We start from the raw sequence: 15,559 nt of genomic DNA on the forward strand, positions 1-15,559 counted from the left end.
TTGAAAGTCATAGATGGATTTGCTGAGAAAATAATATTCATGTTAACATATAAAATTAAAGCAATGTAAAACTGGGGTTTTTATCTGAACTTTTTTTTTCAAAATTCATTTTGTTTAATTCTTTTAAACATTAGAACAAAAAAAAATCCGAGTTAACTTTCAGAAATCACATAAAGTTAGAGCTGATAGGAATCACCTATTCTAACCTCTTCATTTTTATGGATAAAAAATCTGAAGGTCAGCGTGGTAAAGGCCCAAGATCATACACTTAGTAACTAGCAGATTTCAGATTTGAGCCCAGATCTTTTGAATTCAGCATTCATTCTACACCATATTAAATTTTAGGCCACAGAAAGACTTTCTCAGGTTATGATAGATCCACAGAAGTGGCAATGCATTAATCTTTTCATTGTTGCTGTTGACCAAAGATTGAGAAGTTATCTCAACTCTTCTTGTGAGCACAGGGGGAAAAAAAAGCTTCTTATGCAATGGGGAAATCATAATAAAAGAACAGGCCTGAACATCTAAGTCATGGAAAAGGCAGCAGAGGCTTTTAGGCAGGATTATACCAGTGCCTGGATGGGGCAGAAGGCAGGAGGTGAGCCCCAGAATGACCCCAAGATACAATCTTTTCCAAGAATTCCAGTGATCCCATGAGACAATATGAAGAGGAGAAGAAAAGTCTTTTAAGGAAATTGACCTTCATAAAGAATGGCCTTCCAGAATAACCTAAAAATCATTTCCTGATTCATATCTGGCAATTCTATGTAACCAGTGCTGACATAAGTATGTGCGAGATGGTTTAGATTAGCTTTGATGTGGATCTGGGAAAGTTTTACCCACCTTTGGTGACTGCCTGTGGTGACGCAAAAATGCCAGGAAGTAGTGCAGAGACTCAGTTTTATGTCTTTGCCCAAGTACCTCAAGTTGAGACTTAAAATGAGAAAAAGCTTAAAGATTAGTTTCAAAAAGAGAAAAAAAAAACAGAAAAATTGCAAAGAGGTCCCAGGGAAAGAAAAAAAAATATTTATCACTCAGGAAAGGTGTTCTGTTCATTCTGATAAAAAAAATTAGCAAATAAACCTTCAAAATCAAGATTTCCTTTCTGGGGAAGTTTGGTTTTTTTCTTTGTATCCCCAGAAAGAACAGTGCCCACTCCACCTGAAAAACCCTTCTAATGGATATTCAAAACTTAATCAGAAAGGTCAAATACAGGCTATCACAACCACAACAAAAAAAATTGATTCCCACCCCCCATCTTATACCAACGAAGACAGACTTCTGCCTATGAAAGTCATGACCATAGAAATGCCAATGAGGTGTATGACCTGATTGGCCTCATCTGCTAGCGGTACACTAATAAAGGATACGAACTCCATCTCAATGACAACAATGACAACATTGCTGTTTATTATCTCCATGTTGTCAGGGATGATGGCGAGGTTGACACCATTTTCCATCCCTTGGATTCTAATGAACCCCTTTAGAGATTTGACTTTAGCCCTTCCACTTTGGTTGAGGATTATTCATCCTCTGGTGTTGCGGTCAAACAATGACTTTTTGTTAGAAGAAATGCTGCTTTGTGCACTCTTCTTTCTTCAGATGAACTGACAGTGCAGAAGTCACCATGAATGACATCTTAGAAAAGGCACTGAAATGGAGGGTGCAAGTCCTCAGGATGACCTAGAGAAGCAGAAGGGAGCCAGTAGATTTAGACTGCAGCCCAGAGAGCCAAAACAATTTGGAATTCTGCCATGGTTCAAGAGATCCATTCCAGGAGAGAAGGATCCTCAAGCTGACATAGTCACTGTCCAAGACATGATTTGAAGTCACCACGATAAACGTCTCAAAGTTGGCATGGTTCACCTACTCGGATTCACGACTGATGTGCGTTCAGGGATATCTGGCAACAAAGTAGACACAGACGCCATTGCTACCTAAAAGGCCAGCTTAGATTAAGTTCAGGGTTAAGTGGAAGGACCATTTCAATCAGCTCTCACCTGCTGTGTTCCTGGCACAACGGGAAGACAAAGAAAAAAAGCCCGAGTCATGTGATGTTTAAACTTACCTACCTAAGCAATCGAGAATGCAAGCATCTCTTCTTTTTGAGTCAAATATTACTAACACCAATGAAATTTTGCTACTGGTGAACTTTATACCCTAGGATCCCAAGTAAGAACTGCTTAGGCTCATGGTTTTGATCAGAAACAAAGGGAAATAAGCAGAGAAGCAAGCTTTAGCTTCCAGAAGGAAAAGAAATCAGAACAGCAGCAGTCCCTCCATATCCAACCCCAACCCAGCCCCAGTCGGTTCCAGCAAGGAAAGACCATACACTCTTTACAGTTTCTCACAGTCGATTTGTCCAGACCACCATTTGGGGAACGGAATGGTGCACACAGAATTTGGTGGGCCACTTCAGAGGGTCATTTGAGTCAGAGGGACCTAAGACTCAAATGAAAAGGGCAAATATTTTGATTAGAACACAAACCTGATCACAGTGCACATATAATCCTCTCTCTGTCTCTCTCTAGCTTCTCTCTCTGTCTCTGTCTTTGTCTCTCTCCTCTTCTCTCTGTTTCTCTCTGTCTCTCTCTTCCTCTTTCTGTTTCTCTGTCTCTCTCTGTCTGTTTCTCTCTCTGTTTCTCTCTGTGTCTCTCTGTATTCCTCTCTGTCTCTCTCTCTGTCTCTCTCTTTCTGTTTCTCTGTCTGTTTCTCTCTCTTTCTCTCTGTCTCTCTTTCTGTCTCTCTGTCTGTCTGTCTGTCTCTCTCTTTCTGTGTTTCTCTCTCAGTCTCTCACACTCTTACACACACAAACACAGAATGACCAACTCTTTTTCACTGTCTTATTACAACACAATTTAGTGTTTTCAAAATAATACTGAACATGGATACTTTTTTCTTGTGTGTAATTAGTACAATACTCTTTTTAAGTAATAATAAAAAACAGTGAATACAGAGCTCTAAAAATGAAGAAAAATAAAATAGATTTTTTTTTGGCAAAACAAGTCCAAGAAATGTAGATCACAGCAGCCATTCCTGAGGCACTCAAAGTTTAGTGGCTTTATTCCACTTTATCTTATAACTTGATAGCTTATTTTCTGCTCTCCAGGTCATATGCTATTTTCTTTATAGATTACATCCTAGACAGGGATCATTGTACCATCTCTACCCAGCAAAATGGGAAAATTCTTCAGTTACCTGTCTACAAGACTACATTTTCCAAAGGGTAGAATTTCCAGGTGTACAACTTTCGGAAGCCTGGGCTTCTAGGGATGTTATTAGGAGGGCAGATTAAAGGTCAGGTAGAGGCAAAGCTTGGCAATTAGCTATTGCTATTTTTTTCAACTCTTCTGTCCCCTGTCCTCTTTCCTTCCATAGAAGGGTATAAACTAACCAATAAGCCACTTGTTGGATGGCCTCTGGGTAGTCTCATCCTTACTGGGGTTATCCCACTGTCCCATTGGGTTTTCCTTATGGGATATACAAGTCACGTGGCACTTGGTGGTTTGGCAAGTTCTAGCATCAGGTTAATGGAAGTCAAAAGTGACAATTGAAAAGGGATAGCTTGCTTTTTTAGGAAGCTTCACAGCAAATAGAAGTAGAAAATTATATGCTACTGAGCCCCAAAATGAAATCTTAAAATTAATCAAAATGTTATGTATTATGCAAAAGAATTTAGTGCAAAAGTGGGGACCCTTCTTCTTTTGCCTCCAAAGCCACTATTGGTTTATAGGAAAACCACATGAGCTCCAGACATAAGTAAAAAGGGATTGGCTACTAGCTTTTATGATGGAGAGAAAAATGTAAACCATTCAACTCAGTTTTCTTAAAAATATAGTTTGATTCATTAAATGCAAAAAAAAAAACCCAAACCATAAATGTAAAAGGGTATGTTGTGACCAAGCCTTAGAAAGATGTGGGAAGAGAGAAGGAGGAGAATGAAGAAGGAAAAAAAGAATCATAGAAAAAGAATCAGTGTGGGGAGAGAGACAATAAGCCAAGAGAAAGGAAGGAAGGAGAGTAGGAGAAAGTTGTTTGCATCTCTTGCAATTTCTCCCCAGTCCAAACTTGTAGCTCCAGGCCTCACTCTAACAGTTATTCAACCCTGTCTGCTGAGACAACCCCATTCTCCTTCTTGCACACTCCTCACAAAAGCTATTCCACATTTCTACTCGATGCCCCTATTTTACTCTCACCTCCCCTGTTTGCAGCTGAACTTCACTGAGATCAAGATCAAGTGAACTCATTATCACTGCATTATTTCTTCCTTTCCTTCCATATTCAGGAAGAAATATGACTTTTATTTCCAAGGCTAATCATTGGATCAGAGGATCATAGATGAATAGTTGCCCTTAAGGGCCAAATAGGCCAACCTTCTCATTTTGTAGATAGGGAAACTGAACCTATGTTACGGAGTTAAGTGACTTGCCCAAGTTTATACTTATAAAAACTATCTTTAGAATTTGAACCCAGATCTTTTGATTCTAGAGTCCTGTTCTTTCCATTGTGTTATTCTACCTTCTACTTGTTCATCACTGGCAGGGGCCCACTGGAACTAACTCTACTGCTCCCATTTTTCAGTGTGAGCATTTAGACCTCAGAAATTTGCGAATGCTACAAACAGAGGGAGCGCTGATTGCTCTGTGGATCATCTAGACTAGAGAAAGGGATAGAGAAAACATTAATATTGCAAATTAGACTTACAAGTGTGTCAAGTACATCTTTCCTCCTCTGAGAGCCAGTTATTAAAATTGACCAGCACACATCTGTCTACTCACATCTTCTAGAATCTCGTTCTCTCATTTACAGACCTACTCTCCATAGCATCTTTAGTCTCCTCCTCTCCATTGGTTCTCTTTCCCTTGCTTTCAACGGTGCACAGATTTACCCTATTTAAAAAAAAAACAAAACATAAAACCTTCACTTGACCCTGCTGCTCCTTTTAGCTATCATTATGTTTCTCTCATTCCTTTCACAGTCAAACCTCTCAAAAATGTAGTCAAAACATGTTCTCCATTTTATCACTACATATCCTCTCCATTACCCCTAGCAATCTGACGTCTGCTTTTTGTGCCATAGAAACTGCATACTGGAAAGTCACCAATGGTCTCCTACTTGCCAAATGTAATAGAAATGTCTTTTTTTTACCTCATTCTCCTTGCCCTCTCCTCCTGTTTTAATACCATTAATACCCCTTGAAGGAGAGGTGATTGAAGAACATTTTGGGACCTGGATAGTATGGGAATTTATTCTACTTGACTATTTTTAAAATTTGAGATAGGAGAGAATGATGTCATGAAGGAGAGTAGGAATAGGATTGCCCTTCCTCCACTCAAGAAAGAAAAAAGAAAAGCAAATTGGTGGATTTTTAAATACACACAATAGAATAATTGGAAGACCAGCAGTAATGAGGGCACCTTCAAAAGTACCATGTTGAATTTTTTAATGACAAAAATAAAATCAATACATATTAGAAACTGTTTCAAGTGCAATCTTCTTTTTCTGTTTTATTGCATATTTACTGTTGATTTTATCTCACTTGTGAATTTTAAAAGCAAACAAATTATATATTTTTAAAATATGTGATTAAGTACCTCTTCCTCAAAAGGATAGTGTCTTTGATTGGGTTCTATGTCAGCAATCTATACTGGTTGAACTCTTTATTTCCCAGAGTTTTTTTTTCTATTTATTTCTGTTCATCTTCCTGCAGCCCCCTAAACATGAATACAACAAGATCTGTCCTCAGTCTTCTACTTCTCTCTGCCTATATTCTTTCCCCTCCTCTCATTCAGTTCTATAGTTTTAGAGGTTCAATGAGAGAGCAGATGACTCCAAGACCTTGACCTCTAGCCCTGACCTTTCCCCCTAAGGTCCAGTTGTGCATTTTCAATAAGATCCTGAATGTTTTCACCTCAATATTTCACTATCATCTCAAACTCAACATGTATAATGTCAAACTCATCTTTTCTTCTGTCATTCCTTTCCCCACCCTAATCTAAATCAGAGGAAGCCATGAGGAAGAGCTAGTAAATGAAGTTGCTGAAGGAGAATTCTAAGAATTGCAGAAAGATGGCAGAATTGGGCAAGATTCTTACCTGGATCTCCCAAATTTCCCTTTAAATAATTTTAAATGATGCCTCAATCTGAATTTTAGAGTAGCAGAACTAATTAAAAGCCAGGGTAAAGCAGTCATCTAGCCTAAGACCACATGGGAGGATGTTATGAAAAATCTGACCTCTTAGGATAGTGGTTTGACTACAGTGAAGTGCAATTACCTCCAGGCAGATACTGCAGAGTGAACAAACAATAAGCCCTGGGAGCAGCTGTGTAGGTGATAGCCTTAGCTGAGGTCAAAGCAGAGGCACTGCTGGTTGCAGTCACATGCATGTTAAACAGAGTCCCTGGTTTCAGTTCCATCACAGAGGGCAGAGGAGTGGATCACAGGGAGCAAGAGCTTTTGTGGTGTTAATGGTGTTGGGGGCCTTGGTCATGGCTCAGGGATGGAAAGGAGTACTTGAGGTCACTAGTAGACCATGAAGTAGAGGAGCATTGACCACACCTGGCCTTGGATCATAGAACATTGGAAGAACCAAAAAGTCAAAGCCTCCCAGATAGAGCCCAGAAAACAATAGCATAAAAAAACCTAAATTCTGAGACAACCCCACCCCAACCCTATTTTGGAAGCAGAGCCTGACCCTAATATAAAGTTTACAGCTAAGAAATAGACCACTAAAATAATTAAACAATAGAGAAAGAACCTGACCTAGAGAGTTGCTATTGGTGATAGAGAAGATCAAGATTCAAACCGAGAAGACAATGAAGTCAAAACGGCTACTTGTAAAGCTTCAAAGAAAAATTTTAAATGGTTCCAGGTTCATAAAGAGTTCTTAGAAGAGCTTAGAAAGGACTTTAAAAATCAAATAAGAGAGGTTGAAGAAAAATTGGGAAAAGAAATAAGAGTAATGCAAGAAAATCATGAAAAGAAATGCAGTCAATTAGAATAAGCAAATTACTTACTAAAGCAAATAAGCCTTTGAAAATTAGAATTGGATAAGGGGAAACTAATGACATCATAAGACATCAAGGAATCAAACAAAATCAAAATAATGAAAAAATAGAAAAGAACATGAAATATCTCATTAGAAAAACATAATTGACTAGGAAAATGGATTAAGAAAAAATAACATAAGAATTGTTGTACTACCTGAAAGCTATGATCCATAAAAAAAAATCTAGATGCCATACTTCAAGAATTTATTAAGGAAAATTGACCTGAAGTTTTAGAAATAGAAAGAAAAATAAAAAATGAAAAAAATCTACCAATCACCACCTGAAAGAGATCCCCACATAAAAACCTACAGAAACATTAAAGCTAAGTTTCAAAGTTCCCAGGTCAAGGAGGAAAAAAAAACACTTAAAAAATGACAAACATGCATCAATAAAAATAAAGGGCTGAGATATTAAAAAAAAATCAAAGGTAATGATCATGATCTCAGACAAAGTTAAAGCTAAAATACTTAATTAAAAAAGATAAACAGGGAAACTACATTATGTTAAAAGATACCATTGTTAATGAAGTAGTATCAACATTAAATATATATGCACCAAATGCTATAGTATCCAAATTTTTAAAAGAAAAAGATTAATGAATTATGGGTAGAAATAGATTAGAAAAACTACAATAGTAGGAGTCTTAAACCTTCTTCTCTCAGAACTAGATAAATCTAATGAAAAAAATGAATAAGAAAGAAGTCAAGGAAATGAATAGAATTCTAAATAAGCTAGATATAATGGACATCTGGAGAGGTCTGAATGGGTATAGAAAGAAATATACCTTTTTCTCAGCAGTCCATGGCATCTTTACAAAAATCAAACATATTTTAGGACATAAAAATTTTCTAGTTAAATGCAAAAAAGCATAAATATTAAATACATCCAATTTAGATTATAATACAATAGAACTTGTATTCAATAAAGGATCGTGTAAACAGATTAAAAATTAATGGAGACTAAATAACCTAATCTTAAAGAACAAGTCAAGGAAACAATACATAATTAAAGAGAAAAAATAAGACAATATATCAAAACTTATGGGATGTAGAAAAACAGCAATCAGATGAAAACATATATCTCTAAATGTTTATATCAATAAAATAGAGAATGAGCAAAATAATGAATAGATATTAATGGATTTTTCCTTAAAATGATAACTTGCATCTTCCTAAAACCATCAGCAAGCATTATCTTTTTTTTTTTAAACCCTTGTACTTCAGTGCATTGTCTCATAGGTGGAAGAGTGGTAAGGGTGGGCAATGGGGGTCAAGTGACTTGCCCAGGGTCACACAGCTGGGAAGTGGCTGAGACCGGGTTTGAACCTAGGACCTCCTGTCTCTAGGCCCGACTCTCACTCCACTGAGCTACCCAGCTGCCCCAAGCATTATCTTTAATGTGGATAAGCTAGAAGCCTTCCCAATAAGATCAAAAGTGAAACAATAGTGTCTATTATCACCATATTATTCAATATTGTGTTAGAAATTGTAGCAATAGCAATGAGAAGAAAAAGAAACAGAAAGAATAATAAATGAGGTCATAAAACTATCTCTTTTGGCAGGTGATATGATGGTATACTAGGAAAATTCTAGAGATTAAGTCAAAAAGTTTATTGAAGCAATAAATAACTTTAGCAAAGTAGTAGGACATAAAACAAACCTACATAAATCAACAGCATTTCTGTATGTCACCAACAAGCCCTACAAGAAGAGATAGTAAGAAGCTATCTGGGAGTATATCTGTCAAGACAAACCCAGGAAGTATGTGAATATAATTATAAAATCATATTTAAATAATTAAGAAATATTAATTGTTCATGGTGGACCAAAGCAAGATAATAGAAATGACAATTGTATCTACACTGATCTACTTATTTAGTGCTATTCCAATTACATTGACAAAAAAATTTTATTGAGCTAGAAAATACAATAACAAAATTCATCTGGAAAAAAAAAGATCAAAAATATCAAAGGACTTAATGGAAAAAAGAAGGTCTAGCAATACCAGATTTTAAACTGTATTATAAAGTGGTAATTTTCAAAACTATCTGATCCTGGTTAAGAAATTGAAAGGTAGATCAGTGGAATAGATTAAATATACAACACACAGTAATAAATTATTGTGATAATCTTGTATTTGATAAATGTAAAGATTGATGTTTTGGGGATAACAATTCACTATTTGGTAAATTTTGGGGGGAAATTAGAAAGTAGTCTGGCAGAAACTAGGTGTTGACCAATATTTTACACTACTTACCAAAGTAAGGTCAAAATAGATACATGATCTAGACAAAAAGAGAGATATTAAAAATAAATTGGAACATGCAACATATTAACTATCATACTTATTAATGAGAAGGATTTATGAATAAACAAGAAATAGCATTGTGAGATATAAAATAGATAGTTTCTATTACATTAAATTAAAAAGGCTTTGTACAAATAAAACTGTTGCCAAGATTAGAAGGAAAGCAGAAAACTGTGAAAAAAATTATAGTTTCTCAGCTAAAGGCCTCATATTTCAAATATATAGAAACTTTGTCAAATGATCAAAGGATAAGAACAGTTTTCAGAAGAAATCAAAACTATAGTCACATGAAAAATCATCTAAATCATTATTGGTTAGAGAAATGCAGATTTAAACAACTTTGAGATACCACTTCATACTTACCAAATTGACTAAAATGACCAAAAGGGGAAATGACTAATATTGGAGGGATGTGAAAAAATTGGAACACTAATACACTGATGGTGGAACTCTGAATTGATTCAATCATTTTGGAGAACAATCTGAAATTATAACCAAAGAATTATAAAACTGTATACTCTTAGGCTTAGAAATACTACTGTTGGTTCTGTATCCTAAGGTGATCAAGTAAAAATGAAAAGAACCTATATATTCTAAAATATTATAGCAGCTCTCTTTCTGGTGTCAAAGAACTGGAAATTGAAGGAATGACTATCAGTTGGTGAAATAAGTTGTAGTACGTGACAATACTACTATGCTGCAAGAAATGATAAGCAGGTTGATTTTAGAAAAACATTGCCTTGCATGAAATAATAAATATTGAAATTAGCAGAACCAAGAGAATATTGTATACAGTAACAATAATACTGTTTGAAGAATAACTGTGATTGACTAAGCTATTTTAAGTATTATGAATACTGAAATCGATAAAGGATCTATGAAGGAAGATACTATCCACCTCCAAAAAAAAAAAAGCTGATATATGTGTGTGTGTGTGAGAGAGAGAGAGAGACAGACAAACACAGACACAGACACAGACACAGACAGAATGAGAGAGAGAGAATGAGAGACAAACAGATAGAAGGACAGAGATGGACAGAGAGACAGACAGAATTGCGAGAGAGAGAAAGAGACAGAGAGAGAGAATGAGAGACAGACAGAAGGACAGAGGGACAGAGACAGACAGAGAGAGAATGAGAGAGAGAAAATCAGAGACAGACAGAGAGACAGACAGAGACAGAGACAGAGAGAGAGAAAGAGACAGAGACAGAGAAACTGGCCTGCTTTGATGCAGGGTTAGGAGAGAGGGAGATAGCTTGGAACTCAATATATAATAGATATATATTTTTTTAAAAAATTCTAAGAATCTCTGGTTTTAAAGCAAGCATGGGCAATCATGAGCAGGGTCATTACCAGGGGTAGTAACAGACTTTATCCTCCATTAGCTCACTGGGTTGAAGTCCTGCTCTTAAGCCCAAGATGTTTAACATGTCCCATTACCATGTTTGGAAGAATGAGCCTAAATCCAGCGCCTTCATCTCCTTTACACTCCAGGATGGAACTTTTAACTTTTCCCTGATTTTTTTTCTGTTTTCCACATACCATATAGAGCCAGGCATTGAAAATAATGTCCAGCTTTAAAGGCTGAGATAAAGAGGATTGTGACTTCAAATGCTAAAGCCATGAGGAAAGTGGGAGAACATCCTAGAGGCTGGAATATAGTCAATCATCAGTCTAGCAGAAGAAAGATGTTTCTATGAAATGCTATAATGCAAGGTAGAGAATGAGTACACAGAAAAAGTCAAATCTAGTGGCCTGTAAAATAGGGCTGAGGGAAAGTGCCATAGAGGAGATTGTTTTGAACTAGGCTTTGAAGAAGTTTCGCTTGGGCTTGAAGCTTTTAGAACAAAAGTAAAAATAGGAAAGAGAAACTAGCATAGCAAAACAGTCCAATCTGACTAAAGTGTAGAATGTAGAAAGGTGAGTTGCATAAAAGAAAACTGGAAAAGTATATTAGAGCTAAATTGTAATAAGCCTTGAATCCTGGTTAAGGAGTTCTATGTCTTGTCCCATAAGCAAGGAGCCTTTTATGGTTTTTAAGGAAAGGCATCATGGGATCACACCTGTGCATCAGGAATGGTATTTTGGATCATTATAAAGAAAGGATGGATTTAATAGGGAAGAGACTGGAGTCAAAGGGAGTCAATTTAGGTGTTTATTACCTTAATCTAGATGAGAGACAAGATCCTGCACTATGACAAGAAGAGGATGGATATAAGAGCTTTTAGAAGTAGAAATTACAGGGTTGGTTGGATGTCAGGAGAGGAGGAAGTGTCGAAGATAGCTTGGGAATTTTGATCGAGAGTGACTGAGAGGGGAACAGCACCACCAATGGCAATGAGAAAAATGGAAGGAGGGAGAGGTTTCTATGAGAAGGTTGGAGCTCTGGTTTGGGACATGTTAAGTTCCAGCTGCTGTGGGTCACTCAGGTATAGCTATTCCTCAATCAGTAAGAGGCAATGAATTAGAGCTCAGGGAGAAGGTTGGGGCTAGGAATAAAGATGGAGGGGCATGTTAGCCATCTGTGAGTAGGAGTGCCAGGTGGACAGAACTGTGGATAAAGGAGTTTATTGACTACAGTTCTTACTGAATATCCCCTGATGATAGGGACTTCTGAACCTTGCCTTCTCTGTGTCTGGACTCTTTCTGGCACATGCATACATATATACATACACATGTATGCATATACATATATGTGGGCACATATACATATGTATACAACTATATTAAAATTGAAAAAAATGAAGCATCATTAACAGATACAGTTAACACACCTTGCCCTCTACAAGCTCACTAGGTAGAAGGCTTATTCTTAAGTCCAAGATGCTTAGCATGTAAAATGGAGGGAAAAATTAAGAGATCTAGAAAGGAGTGTGTTTATGTTTGTGTGTGTGTGTGTGTGTGTGTGTGTGTGTGTTATTTAGGGTTTGCTGTCTTAATGTTATTAAATACTGCTTCTGAAAAGAGTAGTATCTTCCCTTGGATTCTATGTCAGATATATATGTATGCATATAACATTCAATCAGCCTCATCTTGCCTTCACTCCATCATCAAAATTACCTACTAGGAATTTATACCTCCCTCCCACTAGCATTTTCTTTAATTCAAAGGTTCTTAACCTGGGGTGAATAAACTTGGTTCTTTAATGATTTTTAGAACTATATTTCAACTTAACTGATTTTGCTTGTTATGCTGTGTATTTTATTTTCATCATTCTGAAAAGGGGTCCAAAGGCTTCAGGAGACTGTCAAAGGGATCCATGGCACACACAAAAATGGAGACCCCCAGGAAGCCTAGCCTCTCTATTCTGCCCTTTCTGAGCATGCGGCTGTCTCAGAGTCAGATGCTGGCTTGAAGTCATCAAAGCCTCCTTCCCTTCCCAAGAATTCTCTTTCTAAAAATATTGATCTTAATCCTATCAGGGTAGAGTTAGTTAACTCCCAGCCCCCTTCAGTCCACCCCTTTCAAGTTTTCTCAAATTAAGCTGAAGGACAAATCCAAAACATAAGCCCAAGCTTTCTTATCTCTGCCTTAATGGATAGGAATATGGGGCAGTTGGGTAGCATTGTGGGTAGAGTGCTGGACTTGAAACCAGCCAGCCCTAAACAAAAGTTGTGCCTCAAATACCAGTTGTGGGACTGACTGTAGGCATTTTATTCCACTTCTCTTAGACTCAGTTTCCTCATGTGTAAAATGGGGATTATCATAGTGTCTTGTTATAAGGTTCAAATGAAATAATACAAGCTAAATCTTTGCAAATCTCAATGTACTACATAAGTGTTAGCCATTACTATTACCTATAGACTCCTAGAATGTTCAAACTCACCTGAGTCTTACAGTTCACCTAGTCTGACACCCCCCAGCCCCTCATTTTGTAGATTGTGGTTGATGAACAAGGATGGGATAAGCCCTACTTAGATTTCTGAAGCCTGTGACAGGGAGCACAAACTCTGGCAAGTTTTCCCAGGCTAGAAAACCTTTCCTCACTGTTTGGTTAACAAAACAAGTTTGTGGTCAAGGTATAAGACTAACTTAGTCAAGAGAGGTCTGTCACCAAACTTGAGTTTAAATCAGATCGCAGTCACTTACAAGCTTGTGACCCTGGGCAAGTCACTTAAACTCTGCTCATTTTCTTCATCTGCAAAATGGAAGATAATAATAGTATCTACTTTGCCAGATTGTTAGAAAGATAAAATGAGATCATATTTGTAAAGTGCTTTGTAAATGTTAAGTGCTCTATAAATTTGAGCTATTCTTCTTTAGTGATGTTGTCAGACTAATGGAAAGTAGACAAAAGGCATTCAGGATCATGTTGTTTTTTAGAACATCTGTAAATATTAACTGCAGGGGCTAGGACTGGACCTGTGATTTCATTGATAAAGGGAACTCACAGATGAGCAACTCCCTCCATGAATACAGGTTGGCAACTTCTTGGCGGTTTATATATAGCCTTGGAGATACTTATCTAGAACACCGAGCAGTTAAGTGCACTGCATTCTTGAAACTCCTAAATGGATGATGGTGGTTGTGTATCACTCCCCGGGTCATTCTTCTCCTTTCTCAAGGACACCAGCACCCGCATCCCCACCTTCCTCTTCTCAACTCTTGCCCTTATCCTAAGGGATTTCATCAACATTTATGCCAATGCTTCTTCAGATTCCCTGATACCTTACACACACACACACACACACACACACACACACACACACACACACACACACACAAACAAAATGCCTCAATCCCCTCATACTCCACGACTAACTCTTCCAGTCCACATCAGCCATATATAGGAATAGTCACACATTGGACCTCACCATTAACTACTATTGTTTCATTTCCTTAATCAAAAATTCAGCACTCGTTTGTTTGACCATAACCTCCTATCACTCCCTGTGACCTAAACTAATTCTTCACCCTCATCATAACCTTTAACATCTTTACTCGCCAGTGCTTTTCTCAGGCCATTATCCTGGCTTCATTTTCATCCCTTTCCATTCCTGCCCTTATATATTACCAATTCAGTTCCATAGAGACCTCTATTCAGTCAGTCAACAAACATTTATGAAGCACCTACTATGTATCAAGTACTATAGTAAGCATCCATTCATCTCTTGTCAAAAACATCAGTCCTGGATTATTCCTGCCATCTAACTCAAATGCTACAGAATGTCACACAGCTAGGATGATTGGCTACATTATTTGTTTTCTCATACAAAATTTGTTTTCTTACTTCAACTGGGTCTTCACCACAGCAAGGCAATCCTTTCATTCCTCTCTAATTTATTTCCTACTTCGTGCCCCACAAAAACTATCCCATATCTTCTCATCTATTCTCAAAAGCCCCTTGTTCACCTCCCTCCCTCAGCTTCAGAGTAGCCTAGCCTAGCAGCAGAAGACTCTTCTAGCAGAGAGCTCAACCTTAGAGAACCCTCATGATGATGACATGAAGGGAAAAAAGGACTTGCAGGGTCAAGAATCAAGAGATACCCTCTTAGTATCTCTGGTCTCTACTTAATATCATGGTCTCTACTGGGATGCCTCAATATCATTGTCCTTGTATACCAACTAGTCTTACTATTCCTTGCTATCACAGAACATCTCTTTCCTAAAAGCTACTGGAGTCAACTAGTGAGTTGCAAATGGCAAGCACAATGGGGAAGACTTGTGAAGAACAACTCCAGAAATCCCACAACCCCTTAGGATTACTCTGAAGGGAACAGTAGTCAGTTGTATCTACTAGGTACCCTAACACTAGAGGTAGAGTGCCCTGTTGGGAAAGTGACCTCAGAGGGGGCATTATGATCATAATAAATATTGTAATAGTGATTGTTATAACTCCACTCTTGTTCATATTCTACTACAAGGGAAAGGCTTAGATGTAAAGATAAAATTCAACAAATATTTATTAAGCCAGGCTCATTGGGCTGTTTGCAGAATTCTGTGGGGATTTAATTCCCTTTAACAAATGTTTTCTTTAGCACTTGCTTTTTGTAAGGCACTATGAAAATAAGTGTCCCTGCCTTCAGGAAGCTTACGGTCTCCTGGGAGGTTACAATATGTACACAGATAAGCAAATGTAAAATATATACAAACTTATACAAGTTATATATAGAGAGAATATATGTGTGCTCACTAGAAATAATTTCAAGAGTAATAACTGTGAGAAATCAAGAAGGGGCATGTGTAGCAAGTAGTACCTGAA

At 37.3% G+C, this 15,559-nt stretch overlaps 1 pseudogene; it reads left to right on the forward strand.

Annotated features, from left to right (window-relative positions):
- Positions 1-1,656: 1,656 nt before the first annotated feature.
- LOC123252344 lies at positions 1,657-2,457 on the forward strand (annotated as a pseudogene).
- Positions 2,458-15,559: the final 13,102 nt, after the last annotated feature.

This window comes from Gracilinanus agilis, chromosome 6, assembly GCF_016433145.1.
Source record: "Gracilinanus agilis isolate LMUSP501 chromosome 6, AgileGrace, whole genome shotgun sequence".
Classification (NCBI taxonomy): Eukaryota; Metazoa; Chordata; class Mammalia; order Didelphimorphia; family Didelphidae; genus Gracilinanus; species Gracilinanus agilis.